Here is a 17,451-nt window from a genome sequence, read left to right on the forward strand (position 1 = left end):
TACAACCCACAAAAGCACCATCACTGATCTGAACTTCTACAGCTCACCCCATGTGAGCCTTCACATGCTAAGAACTCAGCACTTCTAATATACAATGACGATCTAAATTCTGCTATTTCCCAAATTCATACCAAGGAATTCCCACAAAATAGTTAGTCATGATCTCGGGGTCCTGGGATTAAGCAACGAGTCAGGCTCCACACTCACTGGGCAGTCTGCTTGAGGATTCCCTCTCTCCCGCCATCAGCCAGTCAAGTCATGGAAGAGAAAAACCTTGCTGGGAAGTAGGGAAAGCCAACAGCAAATGGGAACCCAGAATGTCAGGGAATTCAGAGCTTGGCCTGGTGGAGGGGAGATGGGAGGGTACCCCACAGGTACAGTCCCCATGACTGGGGAACAAAGCAATGGCTCTCACAACTCCAAGCCGGCCCCCAGCAAGAGGCCAGCTAAAGGAGGGGAAGGCCCCAGCAGTGGGAAGCCCCAGCCTCACAACTCCTTTGGCCTGGCAATGGGGGTCCTGACCGCCTCCGGCTGGAGGTCCTTCCCTGCTCCTACCACGGCCAACATGGAAGTGGCATGCTCAGGAGCCTTTGCTCTCAAGGCTACAAGAATCGGCTCTGAGTTGGCCATGAAACGGGTGTGAGGGGGCTTACCTACTTCCTACAGAACCTGGAAATCAAGCCACGACTCCACAACACATTGTGCTTCTGCACAATTTATAAAATGGGTCTCCAGCTGGAAGGAAAAGGAAAAAAACCTCTGGCAGTCAAAGTAGTAAAAGGAGGGGCACCTGGGTGGCTCAGTGGGTTAAAGCCTCTGCCTTCGGCTCAGGTCAGGATCCCAGGGTGCTGGGATCGAGCCCCACATCGGGCTCTCTGCTCAGCAGGGAGCCTGCTTCCTTTCCTCTCTGCCTGCCTCTCCGCCTACTTGTGATCTCTGTCTGCCAAATAAATAAATAAAATATATTTTTTTTAAAGTAGTAAAAGGACTCCTTTGGGCGACAGGGGCCCTGGGCTGAGCAAACGGAAGACAACTGTGTGCTAAGAAAATGGCCCTCTTTTCTCCAGAGGACACAGCTCCCTCTCAACCCCCAGCATACACATGTATGCAGGATTTATATACAAAATGATATATACAACCCTCCCCACCCGGGCAGCCTCTACAGTAGGAAAGAAAAGAAAGGAGGAGAACATAGTGTAGGAATCCCAGAATCCAATAAACAGTCTGGACAGAGAACACTCTAGAAGAAAGGAACAACTCCCAGAGGAGTCGTCCATCCCTCTCATCTCATTATAACCCTTATTATAATTGCATTTTATCACAAAATGATGATATTGAGTTTTACAAACTGACTGATGGCATGATTAACTACAGCATAACCACACCATACGTAGCGTGTTGGCAGTAATGGCATACATTTCTAGACACGTGAATATAATAAAGCCCATGCTTCAAAAATGGAGCCGCTCATTGCAGCGCGGGAGGGGAGGGAGGTAACTGTTCCAAGCACCGTCCAACCTCCAGGCCTCATTTGCTAATATGATGGGGCATTTTATGAAGACATATTTTTCACCACCGTACAGTAACAGCCCCAAATTGCAAGCACATTATTAGTTGCTGCAATGATAAAGTTTGCTCTAACACAGAATTTCACACAGAGGAGTTTTTAAGGAACCCCAGCTACAGCAGAATGTCTACGCTAAAAATGGCTTCACAGAAATGGGCAAAATCGTGAAAAAAAACATTTCCATAACTGTGTGTTCTGCTCCATTCTTTGAACAGCCAGTGTCTCTAGGCTAGACTTCATGTAGCAGACTTAATCTGATTTTGAGTATTAACACACAATAACAGAGTTCTTTCTTTAAAAGAAAAATAACAGTAACAATGTCCCACTTTCTAGTTCAAAATTAATGTCACCTTAATTTTTTTAAACGCCTACAATTTAGTAAATCAAATTTATAATCATAAGAATAAATAATGTATACATAAAGTACACATACTATGTGTTCTATTTTTATGTGTTTGTATGCACAAACGATACATAATGGTTAACACTGAGCAAGCACTGTTACGTGCGGGGTACTGTAACTGTTTTACATACGCCTGTCACCATTATCCTCCTATCTGTGAGGCAGATGAAGTAGATGTTCCTTGTGGCCTCGCTAAGAGATGAAAAACTACAACACAGAAAGGTCCGTATTTGAAGCCAAGCAGCCTATCTCTCTCTCAGTTGCTACCAAATAAATACAGAGTATCCATCAGGACCCGGACTATATATATCCACTAAGTTTTAAACACTTAACAATGAGTTAACTCAGCAAGACTCTGACATTTAATAACAACCGTCAAAAAACAGGACTAAGAACTCCAAGTACTTTGAAAGAAAAATAAATCCTTAGCTACAAGGACTTCGCAGACAAGTTAAAGAGACAAAGATATATACATAAAATGCATTTATTTCAAAGTGACTTCTAAATAGAGATGGCAACGTGGTATGAACGAAATAAAGGAAAAGATGACAGATCTAATGGGAAGAGGCGCAGAGGTGATCCCGAAGCTCTCTGAGGCAACACTGTCTGGGTTGGCAGAGTGATGGTGTAAGGAAATTTCACACTGGGATTGAAAAACGAGCAAAAAGGAACAGAAGAGATGGAGACGGCAGCTGAAGAACATAATGTATGTCCCCAAGTATTTCAAGCCACAGGAAACTGTGATGAGCTATTTCACAGTGGTTTTCCTTTAACCAAGAATCGACATTTTACACTCAGCACTATCACTACTCTGGTTTTCTTCGCCTTTCCTCTCAGCATTCTAGGCAACCTTGTAAGTGTTAAGTGGACACCATGTCTCCGTGTTCCCTCCCTGGTCAGTGTTCTACCAGTGTGCAGTGATTTGCTCAACAACAAACTGGCAGAGTAAATGAGTGATAATCACCCACCACTTATTTCCAAAATTGCCTGCATGAAGCCTAAATGAGCGTTGCTTTCAAATGACTTAGACTACTTGTCTATTTATTTTAAAAGATGATGGAAAGTCTTATATTCAACCAATCTGTTTTATTTAGAGAGCCCCCCACCAAACAGATGTTCAGCTCGGTGTAAGCTTTGGTTCCTGTCCCTGAGGACTTCTTAATCCAGTAGGAGTTGAGTCTACGCAATGCCTGGTATGCATTCGGCCCTTAGTAAATGGGAGCTGCCATTTCTTGGACATCAGAGCTGAGCAGTGGGGCACTGAAGGAAAAAGACAGGGTTGCCTGGGTGGCTCAATTAATTGAGCATCCAACACTTGATGTCTGCTCAGGTCATGATCTCACAGTTGTGAGTCAGGCCCTGAGTCAGGCACCACACTTAGCACAGGAGTCTGCCTGGGATTCTCTCTCTCCCTCTGCCTCTGCCCCTTCCCCTACATGTGCGCGCACGCTCTCTCTCTCTCTTTTAAAAACTTGTAAAAAAAAAAAAAAAAGGAAGCAATAGCATCAACAGCAGCAAAAGGACAAGTACATAAGGTCATAATAATTGAGAAAGCATACAAGCACGGACAGAGACCCCAGGAAGGGTATGGTAAACTCCCTGAAGGGTAGTCAGAGAGATGATCTTCTACAGAAAAGGTGCTCGCTCGTCTGGCAAAAACAGGAAGGTGGAAAGCATTTCATGCAGAGAAAACAGCAAAGCACACAGCCTGTTCAGAAATGATGACCACATGTAGGGCCCAGCTAGGGGAGAGAGGGAGCGACCGGGCCAGAACACAGAGCGCTCAGGTGTCCTGTGAAGAAGGCAGCACTCTCCAGCAGTTACAGACATTATTGTTAGCCAGTAACAGGCACTAAGCAGTGGATAATGTGCTCCTAATAATTTAGAGAGACAGGCATAATGGCAACATGGAGGATGGAATGGCATGGAGGCCCCTCGAAGATAACTGAAGTAAGATAAGGGTCTGATTTCAAACACTGAGGAATGAGATAGAAGAATGGACCTTAACAAATACTAACAGATTTGCTCCTGCAAAGTGTTACTGAAGCTCCCAAGTTAAAGATTGTTGGATTTCCTGTGTCCCAGAAGCATCTGTCCTGGAGCAGTTCAGACTACTGCCTTTTGAGTACAGGGACTAATTAATAATTAATAATTCTACCATCCAGAACGCTCCTCTCCTTCTTTCCTTCTCTCAGTAAACATCCACTGGACACTAACTACACGTCCTGTCCTGGTAGGTAGGGATCCAACAGCAAGGAAGACAGCTGCAGCAGTTAAGGAGCTCAGAGTTGATCTTTGACCTCAGCCACAGCAACATCTTCCTAGAAACATTGCCAAAGGCAAGGGAAGCAAGGGCAAAAATGAACTATTGGGACTTCATCAAGATCAAAAGCTTTTGCACAGCAAAGGGAACAGTCAACAAAACTAAAAGCCAACTGACAGAATGGAAGAAGATATTTGCAAACGACATATCAGATAAAGGGGCTAGTATCCAAAATCTATAAAGAACTTCTCAAACTCAACACCCAAAGAACAAATAATCCAACCAAGAAATGGGCAGAGGACATGAGCAGACATTTCTACAAAGAAGACATCCAGATGGCCAACAGACACATGAAAAAGTGCTCCACATCATTCAGCATCAAGGAAATACAAATCAAAACCACAGTGAGATACCACCGCACACCAGTCAGAATGGCTAAAATTAACAAGTCAGGAAACGACAGATGCTGGCAAGGATGCAGAGAAAGGGGAACCCTCCTACACCGTTGGTGGGAATGCAAGCTGGTGCAACCACTCTGGAAAACAGCATGGAGGTTCCTCAAAAAGTTGAAAATAGAGCTACCCTATGACCCAGATATAGCACTACTGGGTATACAAGGATACAAATGTAGTGATCCAAAGGGGCACGTGCACCGTAATGTTTATAGCAGTAATGTCCACAATAGCCAAACTATGGAAAGAACCTAGATGTCCATCAACAGATGAATAGATAAAGAAAATGTGGTGTATATATACAATGACATAATATACGGCCATCAAAAAAATGAAATCCTGCCATTTGCAATGACATGGATAGAACCAGAGGGTATCATGCTTAGCGAAATAAGTCAATCAGAGACAGATAACTATCATATGATCTCTCCGATATGAGGAATTGAGAGGCAGGGCAGGGATTTCATGGGGGTAAGGAGGGGAAAAAAAATGAAACAAGATGGGACCAGACTGGGGAGAGAGATAAAGCATAAGAGACACTTAATCTCAGGAAACAAACTCAGGGTTGCTTGGGGTGGGGGTTGAATGGGGAAGGGTGGGGTGGCTGGGTGATGGACATTGGGGAGGGTATGTGCTATGGTGAGTGCTGTGAATTGTGTAAGATGGATGAATCACAGACCTGTACCCCTGAAACAAATAATACATTATATGTTAATTTAAAAAGGAAATTAAAAAAAAAATAAAAGGAGCTCAGAGTTGAGAAGACAGATAGATAATGACCCCAATACCAGAGAAGGCTATACCAAGTGCGTATGAGGTGGTGAGTGCCCAGAGGAGGATCGCAAAGTCTCTGGTAACATCAGATCTCCACAAATGTTTTCATAGTCTAAGGGCAACTATCACCGATTTTTAATGATATACACATTGCCGGTGACGTTTCCCATTAACTTAGCTGAAGTTATACATAAATTGTTTAAAATATCTGTCAGAAGAGATGTGTTCTAAATAGATTGGATTCTATGGAGTCTATGAAATTCTGCTTAATGTTATGAATGTTAAAGGTAAAACCCATTTGGAGAGTCCTGCTTGCCGGCCGGGGCTTACCTATCAACTACCGTGATGAAAGTCATCTTCTTACTTTTCTAAGTTTCCACCGTTAAATTGATCCTTAGCGACACCTTTCACCATGGAAGTAAACAAAATGCAAATATCCTAAGACCTACTGGGGTCCAGCACACCCATACCCGCCACAGTAAAAACCTTGGGGTTTTTTTACACACCCATCTCTTCAGACTTCTTGCCACGCCTTAGTCCATTTTTCAACAATTTTCCATTAACAGGCAGGAGTTCCCATGGTACTCCACCCCTCCACATCCTTCCTGTACTGGGTCACATAAAAATAACTAGCCATGAAGTGTTTTAAAATTTCAACAAATTATTTCAGTGGAAAAATCACTGGCCATCATACTTGTGGTGAGATGGAGAACCCAGGGGAGACCTCAAAAGGTTTTCCAATAAGAACTTCATCTTCTAGATAGTACAAATGTCTTTACTTGCTACCAGTGACCATTTGCCTTATTACTAGAACAATCTGTTTGCAGTATGTGACCAATCTGAGTGAAAATGCTTTTTATCTAATGTCTCACATTATGTGACAATGAAATCTATTTTTATGAATTCCCATGCCACATAAATATGTTCACTTAGAAATTTGCACTTTTCCTGTTTCCAAGGAGCTACTTCGTACATTAGTTACACTGCGGTTAAATAATTATTTTGATTAATTACATAAGATATACAAGTCTATTGTGGAAAATTAGACCATATAAATAGGCATGAAGAAAATGAAAATAACCCCCACTTCCCCAAAGAGAATCAGTATAAACCAGTAAAACCTGTTTCCTTTTTCTCCGAATTTTCAAAGTATAGCTTCATATATTTCTCTCTAAAATGCTTATTGTTGGGGCACTTGGATGGCTCACTGAGTTAAAGCCTCTGCCTTTGGCCCAGGTCATGATCTCAGGGTCCTGGGATCGAGCCCCACATCGGGCTCTCTGCTCAGCAGAGAGCCTGCTTCCTCCTTTCTCTCTGCCTGCCTCTCTGCCACTTGTGATCACTCTTTTAAATAAATAACTAAAATCTTTTTTAAAAAAAGAAAAGAAAGAAAAGACATTTCATTTTATTCAAGAGGCTCCTTGGAAAAAGAGCTCTGTGGTCAACAACCGCGGGTGCTGTATAACGGTCAGCACCATACAAGAGAAATACAATGTGCACCACAAACGCAAGCCACGCATGCAATTTTAAATTTGCTAGTGGCTGCATGGAAAAAAGTAAAGAGAAGCAGCTGAAATAAATTTCAGTAATACATTTTATTTATTTTTATTTGACCTGGTGTCCCCAGAATATCCCTTTAACATCTAACGAAATATAAAAAATTACTGAGATATTTTATTTATTTATTTTGGGGGCACCAAGTCTTTCAATTCCAGTATGTATCAAGCACGAACACAGCACACCTCAATTCAGACTGGCCATGGTTTAAGCGCTCAAAAGCCACCTGTGGCTGGTAGCTGCCACAATGGACAGTGCAGGACTATGGCAGAGGGCAGCAAACCTTCCCTGTAAAGGACCAGATAGTAAATATTTTAGGCTTTGCTGGCCAAGAGGCAAAATCAAGGCTACTGTCCCCTGTGCCTGGGTAGCTCATCCACGGTGGTGAACAGCTCTGTATGTAAATGCCCTCAGCCAGAGATATCTCAGGAGACACTATCAGGATGAAGACTGGCCCAGCTCCAGGAGTAGGGCTGGGGGAGGGGGTAGAGGGACAGGGCTGTGGCCATCACTGTAACCTGAAACCCAGCTAGCCCCTGTCTCCTCCTAAGAGCCAGGATAGCACAACTTAGGCACGTGGCTGGCACGTGGCTTGAAAGGATGAGACTAAGTGACTGAGATTTCCTAGACAGATTCAACCATTTGGTGCCCTGCATTGGCCACAGCAGAGACCCCAATGTGTTGGCGGCAACCAAAGTGGCCAGTGGGGGAAAGAGGGGCCTGGGAGGGCACTGAACTTGGTTTCTACAGCTCACAGCACCAGCCTATGTTGGTTCTAGAAATAAACTATCCAGTAAGGGAGGATTCACAAACCATTTGCATAGTAAAGACTGTGAGGAATCCTGTCATAAAGAAACCTGCTGGGGTGCCTGGGTGGCTCAGTGGGTTAGGGCCTCTGCCTTCTGCTCTGGTCATGATCCCAGAGTCCCGGGATTAAGCTCCAGTCAGGCTCTCTGCTCAGCGGGGAGCCTCCTCTCTCTCTCTCTCTGCCTGCCTCTCTGCCTGCTTGTGATCTCTGTCTGCCAAATAAATAAATAAAATCTTTTAAAAAAAGAAAGAAAGAAACAAACAAACAAACCTGCTTCACTTGGGGTAACTCAGCCCCTCCCAATACTTCTTTGGTGGGAACCCATTTTAACAAGTGACAAACACCAAGGCACACAAGTGGATATTCCTCTGAGAGACACTTTCTGAGTGGCTAACTTTGAGAGACACTGCTCTAAGTTAATTTTGTAAAGCTCATATGACATCAGGAAAAGTTCCTCACAGTAAACCTTAATAATACAACCAAATTCTTAGGTTCCTTCTCAGGTTCCTGTCTTTTCTTGTTCCGTTTTCCCCAAACACCATGCCAGATTTTTTTTTTTCAACATATTTCTGCTACTCCCCTCCCCATACTCATGTCCCTCCAAGGCTCTATACAACGCGCAAAACAATGTATGTGATCCGGCCTGTCTGCCTGTCGGGTCTTGCCCAAATGCTACTTCCAGCCTGGATCTAAATGTCCCCCAGCGAAGCCAAAATGCGGCTAGTGCTTCCTTCTTTCTTACCAATTAAACTCAGTTTCTGTCACGCACCACGGACCTCAAATGTTCCTATAACCCTGCCTGACCACAAAGCCAAAAAGTTCTTCCTCGCTCCCTGAACACATACAGCCTTTACCAAGCCTCACGCAACATCAGAGAACTACAAATATGCTACCTCATCTCCTCCCTAAAAAGGCACTTTGAGGACCACAGAGACTACCCCTTAAACCTCCTGCACAGGCCTCATACAGTGCTTTGTAGCAAGGACTCAGACTTGCTTAGAGAATAAACGAAGGAATAAAGTGCTCAGGCTTTACCAAAGGGGGATCTGGCTTGTGAGCACATTCAGGCTTTGCAAATACATATATTCAACCGTTAGGATAGGCTATGTATATATCCAAAGGTTAGGATATTTATTCAGACCTTTACAGGCAGAAAAGCCCACACTAATCCCTTCCTGATTTATCATTTTGGGGCAGGAGCTGTATCACTGAAGTATTCCACTGCTGGTGAATTAATTTCATGGTCAAACTTCTATTTCCTTTTAAAAGACGCTTTATCTTCTACATATTGTTCTCTAAAGACAAATGTAATGCCCTGTTATTTTCCCAGCGAAACTAGACGTTTTGTTTTTTAGAAAGCACTTTTTAGTATGAGAAAGGAATGGTTGGGAATACCCCCTAAAGAGAAAATTAGTTACTAAAGTACCACACACACACTCACAAGCCTCAGCATCAAACAACAGCCCCTCTTGTAATAAAGTCTCTTCCCACCTCAGCTGTACCATGTGGACTGCTGAGAACACCACTGAAGAGTCTAACCAGCATTGAATAAAGTTTTTCAAAAAGAAAATGCAGGTACCAGAATTTCCAAAGCAAAGTACAACCCTGTGGCCCGAAGACCCAAATGCTCTTACAGGACTGTAGAGATAGAATATTTTAAATCAAGATTGTCCCAGAGTCTACGGCCATACCACCCTGAACGCGCCCGATCTCGTCTGATCTCGGAAGCTAAGCAGGGTCGGGCCTGGTTAGTACTTGGATGGGAGATTGTCCCAGAAAACGTGGAAGTCACACTATGATATCTACAGAGCAGTAAGAAAGCAGACGGTATTATTACTAGTGACAGCAAGTCTTAGGAAAGTCTCAGTTGGAAGGTCTCCCCTCTTACAGGGACTGTATAACCAGTGTTGGCATGTTTGGACTACAGTTACAGGATGGATATATAAATAGCTCCAAAACTTTAAGTGACTTTTAGACAAATGTGCAAAAGAGATTACAAGGTATCTGGAAAATACTTGCCTGGATTTTACCGTGATGTCATTAGCAGCAATCCTGAGAATTTGGGAACTGGGCTCACAGGGTGTGGGAAAAAGACTCTCTGGAAGCTTCTTACTTTGCTAGCCCACAAGGCCGCCAAGCAAAAAGCCGATAGATCTTCCTCTTTTACTCAAAGTGACAGAGAGTCTCCAAACAAACCTGTCTTCCAGGACCCTAAAATAATCTTCAAATAAAATGTTTTATCCAGGGACACCCGGGTGGCTCAGTGGGTTAAAGCCTTTGCCTTTGGCTCGGGTCATGATCTCAGGGTCCTGGGATCAAGCTCCACATCAGGCTCTCTGCTCAGCAGGGAGCCTGCTTCCTCCTCTCTCTCTGCCTGCTTCTCTGCCTACTTGTGATCTCTGTCTGTCAAATAAACAAATAAAAAAAAAAAAACTTTAAAAAAATGTTTTATCCAAATATCAAGGCCAGAAGACTCATTTGTTGAAATTCACAACATGGTTAAATTTTAAAACAGAAGGAAGACATAAGAAATTCAGTAATATTCTTCCAGGAGTTCTGTCTGTGAGCCAAAATTACTCTCATTACCAAAAGCCACAGAGAGAGCCACAATGGGGGAGCACAGATCCTGTTCCAGGGATACAATGTTCTCTCTCAAAGGGAAAGTTAACAGTATCCCAAAGGGGGCAAGGCCGCTGTTAGCAACATTAAAGGTAGGAAAGAATCAGTATCTTAAACTTCAGTTGTTTTGTTTTGGTCTTTCTAAATCAAAAAAGGTAACACAATCACATTTAAGGAACAGTGAAAATTTGCCGTTCTTTAACCACAATGAATATGAAAAATGAAAACCTGTTGCCAAAAGAAGTAAATAATGTTGTAGTTGCATGAAGAAGTGTGTTGTATGGATTTTAGTGACCCAAGATCTTGTGGCCCAGAGAGGCTGCACGAAGAGATTAAAAACCAACCAAGGTAAAGATCAGTTGCCATCTTTCAAGTAGATTTTTTTAGAATAAATACCTCGAAAGCCTAGAACTGAGCTTTCCCCTTTCTCACATGGTCATCATATTCCCTATATTTAAACTTAATTATTATCAAAAGGTCAAAGGCTCATAGTATACTATACAACACAGACATCCATATACCACCGTGCTCTTGCAAATACACACACATCAAAGACCTCTGAATATACAAATAAATGCCAAATATTTTGGTCTGGAAGCTATCACTTTTTTTTTTCTTTTCCTTTTTTTTTTGCTTCTTTGATGGTATTATAAAATGCAACATAAGTTAGTAAAAGTTTGTAGGAACAGTACTACCACAAAATGTGCACATTGATCGAAAACACATCCTGATTTCAGAAAATATAAAACACTATAATCCAAGTATGAATAAAATCAATGGAACATAGCAATTTGGGGTATTTCCACTTTGTGCATTCAGATGGAGCTCATTGATCACGGTCTCAGGCACTCCAACTAATCATAACAAATATTAACCCTAGGGAGAGTAAATTCCACCAAAAAGCATTCAGAGTCTAGTTTTACTCCAAAAATCAGACAACCATATTTAGCCATGTTTATTTCTGTATTTTATTCACAGATGAGATCGTACGTTCATTCCAGAAATTTATTTTTTATTTATTTTTTTTTAATTTTTTTTTTTATAAACATGTATTTTTATCCCCAGGGGTACAGGTCTGTGAATCGCCAGGTTTACACACTTCACAGCACTCACCAAAGCACATACCCTCCCCAATGTCCATAACCCCACCCCCCTTCTCCCAAACCCCCTCCCCCCAGCAACCCTGTTTGTTTTGTGAGATTAAGAGTCACTTATGGTTTGTCTCCCTCCCAATCCCATCTTGTTTAATTGATTCTTCTCCTACCCCCTTAAGCCCCCATGTCGCATCACCACTTCCTCATATCAGGGAGATCATATGATAGTTGTCTTTCTCTGCTTGACTTATTTCGCTAAGCATGAAATTTATTTTTTATGTTCAGTTTTCTTTTTCTTTTTTTTTTTTTTTTTAAGATTTGATTTACTTATTTGACAGAGAGAAAGAGACACAGCGAGAGAAGGGGCTTGGGGCTGCCTATTCAGCGGGAATCCTGCTTCTCCCTCTCCCACTCCCCCTGCTTGTGTTCCCTCTCTCCCTGTGTCTCTCTCTGTCAAAAAAATAAATAAAATATTATAAAAAAAAAAAAAACCTTAATACCCAACAGTAGAAAAATGTTTGTTATCTGTGTGATAGAAAGAATGTTGTACTTAAAATGTTTTCAAAGAATATATACTGGCAAACAAAATACTCACAATATAATGTTCAATTTTAAAAATCAGGATCTTGTGTGTCAACCATACTTCCATAAAAAATAAATCAGGATCCCAAACTCTACATACAATATGATCCCAAATGTGCCCCACTTTAAAAATGTCTATTATATAGGGGTGCCAGGGTGTCTCAGTCGGTTAGGCATCAGACTCTTAATTTCAGTTCAGGTCATGATCTCAGAGTTGTGAGTTTGAGCCATGCAAAGGGCTCCATGCTGGGTATGGAGCCTACCTGAGGTTCTCCCTCTCCCTCTGTCCCTCCACACACTAAAATAATCATAACAATAATAATAATATCATCTACTATTTATATGCACGCACAGAAAAGTCCTTAAAGGAACTCTTCCAATACCATAGTTTTCTCTGAGGGATAGGATTTCAGGATATTTTAACTTGTTTTATAATTCACTTTGATTTTTCAAATTTTGCACAGTAACCATTACACTCCCTTTTCGAAAATGAATTTAAAATTTAATAATGTGTCTACACAATGGTACCAGAACAACCCATCACTTCTAATATAACTCCTGGAACCAGAAAGCATTACACCATCTATGCTCACTCACGGATTTCTTTCTCCCCCAGCTTTAGTGAGAAATAATTGACAAATAATATGGTATACGTTTGAAATATACAAAGTGATGATGTGATATACTATATGTTCTGAAATGATTACCATGATAAGTTTAATAAATCTATCACTTCACAAAGTTGCCTGTATGTGGTAAGAACATTCAAGATCTACTCTCTTTGCAAATTTCAATTATACAATATAGTAATGTTAACTACAGTCATCATGCTGTACACATTAGATCCCAAATATATTGTTTTTATAAACAAAAAAGTGCTTGAAAAAATGTTCTGTTAGCATGGCAGTTTATAGCAAAAAGCAGAAAAAGGAGTAAGTTGTGGATTTGTTTATCTTTCAGTACACATTCTCTGTATAAAAGATTAAACATTCTCTGTATAAAAATTTTTTTTGACTCTTTAAAGCACAAATGTCAATTTAGCTACATCTTTCTTCTGCAAAAAATACCTATTAATCTCTCTCTCATGTATTTAATATTTATTATAGTCAAAAGGATCCATACAACAGAAAGGATTTAAATGTCAAAAAAAAAAAACCTCTTCACTCGTCTATCCTTATAGGTAATATTCTCCTACATTTAGAGTAAACTTTCAACTATTTCTCTAGGAGTTTTTCATGCACTAAATATTGTCCACAGAAATTTAAAACCTTGGCCTCATAAAGATGCCTACAAACTAGGCAGAAAAGCTATCTGGTTCACAAAATGGACCGCAAAATGAACAGAATCTCATCTGTAGTAATCAAGCTTTCAACTAATTTACTGCTTAAAATGCCCTCATTTACATGAAAAAAATGTAACTGTGAAAAATTTTAAATACCATTCTTACAGCATTTTAGTCTACAAAACACTTTTCACAAAGATTATCTCAATTAATTTAATGTTCCTACTTACTTTACACAGTAGGAATTATCATGCCCATTTTCCAGATAAGGAAATAACTAAGCTTGAGAATCCACAGCTTGTTAAAGGTGGATCTAGAACTTGAATTCGGGAACTTTGCCTCAATGTACTGTGCATTCTGTACCATTCAGCGAGATGGAAAGCCATTGCATGTACAGTGCTATAAGATAAAGACATGGCAGGTGAACAGGAAGGAGGATGGTCTCAGCTCAAACTGGCATGCTAAAAATAAACTTTAATTTTTTTTTAACTGAAGAATAAGCAACTTAGAGTATTATATTTTCAGATATAAAATACAGTGATTCAACAACTGTAGAAATTACTCAGTAGTCATCAACACAAATGTTCTCTTAATCCCCTTTATCTATTGCACCCATCCCCCACCCACCTCCTCTCTGGCAATCTCAAGTTTGTTTGGTACATTTGCCGAGTCTGGGTTATTTTGCCTTTTTCTTTGTTTGTTCATTTGTTTTGTTTATGAATGAAATCATATGGTATTTGTCTTTCCCTGAGCAATTTATTTCACTTAGTATTGTACCTTCTAAATCCATCCGTATTGTTGCAAATGGCAAGATCTCATTCTTTTTTATGGTTGAGTAATATTCCATTGTATAAATATACCATATTTTCCTTATCTATTCATCTATGGATGGACATTTAGGTTGTTTCCATATATTGGTTATTGTAAATAATGCTACAGTAAACACAGAAGTAGATATATCTTTTCAAATTACAGTTTTTATTTTCTTTGTATAAATACCCAGATGTAGGATTATGAGGTCATATAATTCTATTTTCAAATTTGCAGGAACCTCTTAAATGCTTTCTAAAGTGATTATACAGATTTGCATTCCCACCAACAATGCACGAGGGCTCTTTTTTCTCCAAATTTTTACCAATACTTGGTATTTCTTGCATTTTTGCTTTTAGGTTTTTTGAGAGGTAAGAGGTAATACCTCATTGTGGTTTTAATTTACATCGTCCTGTTGATAAGTAATGCTGAGCATTATTTCATCTGTCCGTTGGCCATTGGTATGTCTACTTTGGAATCATGTCTATTCAAATCTTCTGCCCATTGTTTAATCATATTGATTCTTTCTTTGGTATTGAATTGTATAAGTTCCTTAAATATTTTGGATATTAACCCATTATCAGATATATCATTTGCAAATATCTTCTCCCATTCAGTAGGGTGCTTTTTTGTTGTGCTGATGGTTTCCTTCACTGTGCAAAAGCTTTTTATTTTTGTGTAGTCTCAATAGTTTAATTTTGCTTTTGTTTCCCTTGCCTGTGGAGACATATCTAGAAAAATGTTTCTATGGCTGATGACAAAGATATTACTGCACGTTTTCTTGTAGGATGTTTTATGGTTTCAGGTCGCCCATGAAAATTAATTTTTATAACATTCACAGGAGGAAACGATCTAAGGCACTACAATCACAGGATACTACTGATATTACTATTCAACCATTAGACTACAAATTCCAGCGACAAGAGTTCATCTGTTTTGTTTTGTTTGCCGACCAAATAAATATAAGACGACACTTGGTGCCCAGAACAGAAAAACAGTGTACAGGTGGCGAATATTGCTTTTGGTTGCCCAATATTTCAGACGACAGTATTCACTGCTCTGGGTCAAGGGAGACTGTAACCTAGTAGACCTAGTGGCCAAAAAGCAGTAATACAGATCAAGACACCAAGAACGTGGACTACATCAAGATACAAGAAATCTTCTCACCGTCAAGTCACAGCATAAGCCAAGTCTGAAATGGCAAGGAGGGCTGTGTGTTCTACATCTTCAGTGCTGAGCCCCTTCTGGTGCTGGAAGTCAGCAGCAGAGGAGAAAGATGGGGTGCTCTGGAGACAGACTGACCTGATCCCCATTGTTCTACTTTCCACCATGACCCAGCTTTCAGGCGCTCTGCACAGGGCCAAGCAGATAGAGATTACAGAGGTTCTGTGAACTGGTTCTAGTGCTTCCCTTATATAACTCTGAGCCCATAGCTCTGCTTTGTTGATATAACTCCATCAATCTGGAGTGGAAATAACAACTTGTTTTATGGGCTTTGCGAATGTGGCCAGATCAGTCTGCGAAGTTTCCCACTCACACTGCAAATGAACCATGACAGAGAAGAATGAGACTGAAGACAAAGACCTTTCCCTCCTGGTTGTATGTTTTTAGCTCCTCGTTAACGCAAGTTCAACAAATGCTAAGTTAATTGTTAAACTAGGTTCTATTAACTAAGTTTGCTGTTTAATACAATTTTTCCCTGGATGAATTACTACATCACTCTAGGCCTCACTATCCTTATCTGCAAAATAAAGAGGACACTGTCATCTCAGGATGATTGTCATAATTAAATAATATACATAGAATGCCTGGCTCTTTAACCCAAAATAAGCACTCAGTAATGATAGTTCTTACAGCCACATAATATAAAAGAAAGCGTATAAAAAACTAACAAGTTAGTATCCTAAATGAAATTGTCTAATTATATTTTGTTTTACTTTCTAAAAAGAAAGGGCTGACTTATGCCAGGAGAAAGAGGACTTCTTTTTTTTTTTTTTTTTAAGATTTTATTTATTTGTCTGACAGAGACAGTCAGAGAGGGAACACAAGCAGGGGGAGCAACAGGCAGAGGGAGAGGCAGGCTCCCCACCGAGCAGGGAGCCCAATGTGGGCTCTATCCCGGGACCCTGGGATCCTGACCCGAGCCAAAGGCAGTTGCCCAACAACTGAGCCACCCATGTACCCCAGAAAGATGAGTTTTTAAAACTAAGTACTCATAAACTAAGATGATAGATAGACACCCAGATAGATTGGGGTAAGAGAAAGGGAAGGAGGGAGGGAGAAATATCAAATATGAGAAAACTATCTAAAAGAAAAGTTTAAACTTAAACTTAATCCACCCTGTAAGAAATAAAATGGGATTTCCATCTCAGTGCCCTCAAAATATACACCTTGTCATCCAGTATTAAGATAAAGATAAACACCAAAAAAAAAAAAAAAAAAAAAAAAATCTTATGACTACAGGGGCGTCTGGGTGGCTCAGTGGGTTAAGCCTCTGCCTTCAGCTCAGGTCATGACCTCAGAGTTCTGGGATCAAGCCCTGCATGGGGCTCTCTGCTCAGCTGAGCAGGGGGCCTGCTTCCCCGCTCTCTGCCTGCCTCTCTGCCTACTTGTGATCTCTCTCTGTCAAATAAATAAATAAAATCTTTTAAAAAAATCTTATGACTACAAAAGTATACTTTTGTTTTATTTTGTTCAAAAACATTATGTTCAGATTAAATTGATAAAATAAGGGTTAATTATGATTTGACTTATTTTATCATAATTAGAAATAATTAACAGATAAATTTCTAGAAAAAGAGAACACAAAATAACTCTTTCACTGTTTTGAAATTTTTACTGATTTTTATTTAGATTCACTATTAAAACTCATTGTAGAGTAGTAATGGCCACATAGCTTGTTATAAACCTTACTCCATTCTGCAGCCCAACATATGCACATTGAGAACAATTAGAAAAGCTGGACACAATACACAAAAATAACCCACTGGAAAGCCTCAGTGAGCTAACAAGACCTAAGCCAGGACCTAAGGAGTAAAGACACCTTAGAGAAGGGAAGCAAACTAGTGAATCTGAGAGTCTTTAAAGCTGTTCCTCTCGGGCGCCTGGGTGGCTCAGTGGGTTAAGCCTCTGCCTTCGGCTCAGGTCATGATCTCAGGGTCCTGGGATCGAGTCCCGCGTCGGGCTCTCTGCTGGGCAGGGAGCCTGCTTCCTCCTCTCTCTCTCTCTCTGCCTGCCTCT

The 17,451-nt window shown here is 40.6% G+C and overlaps 1 protein-coding gene and 1 pseudogene across 2 annotated transcripts in view; one reads left to right on the plus strand and one right to left on the minus strand.

Moving 5' to 3' along the window:
• Window positions 1-17,451, minus strand: part of RASGRF2 (Ras protein specific guanine nucleotide releasing factor 2) — a 248,493-nt gene that overhangs the window by 216,451 nt on the left and 14,591 nt on the right. The gene's annotated exons all lie outside the window — the stretch shown is intronic.
• On the plus strand, window positions 9,502-9,619 carry LOC123390440 (annotated as a pseudogene).

Source organism: Mustela putorius, unplaced genomic scaffold (assembly GCF_011764305.1).
Source record: "Mustela putorius furo isolate JIRA1106 unplaced genomic scaffold, ASM1176430v1.1 tig00537350_pilon_pilon_pilon, whole genome shotgun sequence".
Classification (NCBI taxonomy): domain Eukaryota; kingdom Metazoa; phylum Chordata; class Mammalia; order Carnivora; family Mustelidae; genus Mustela; species Mustela putorius.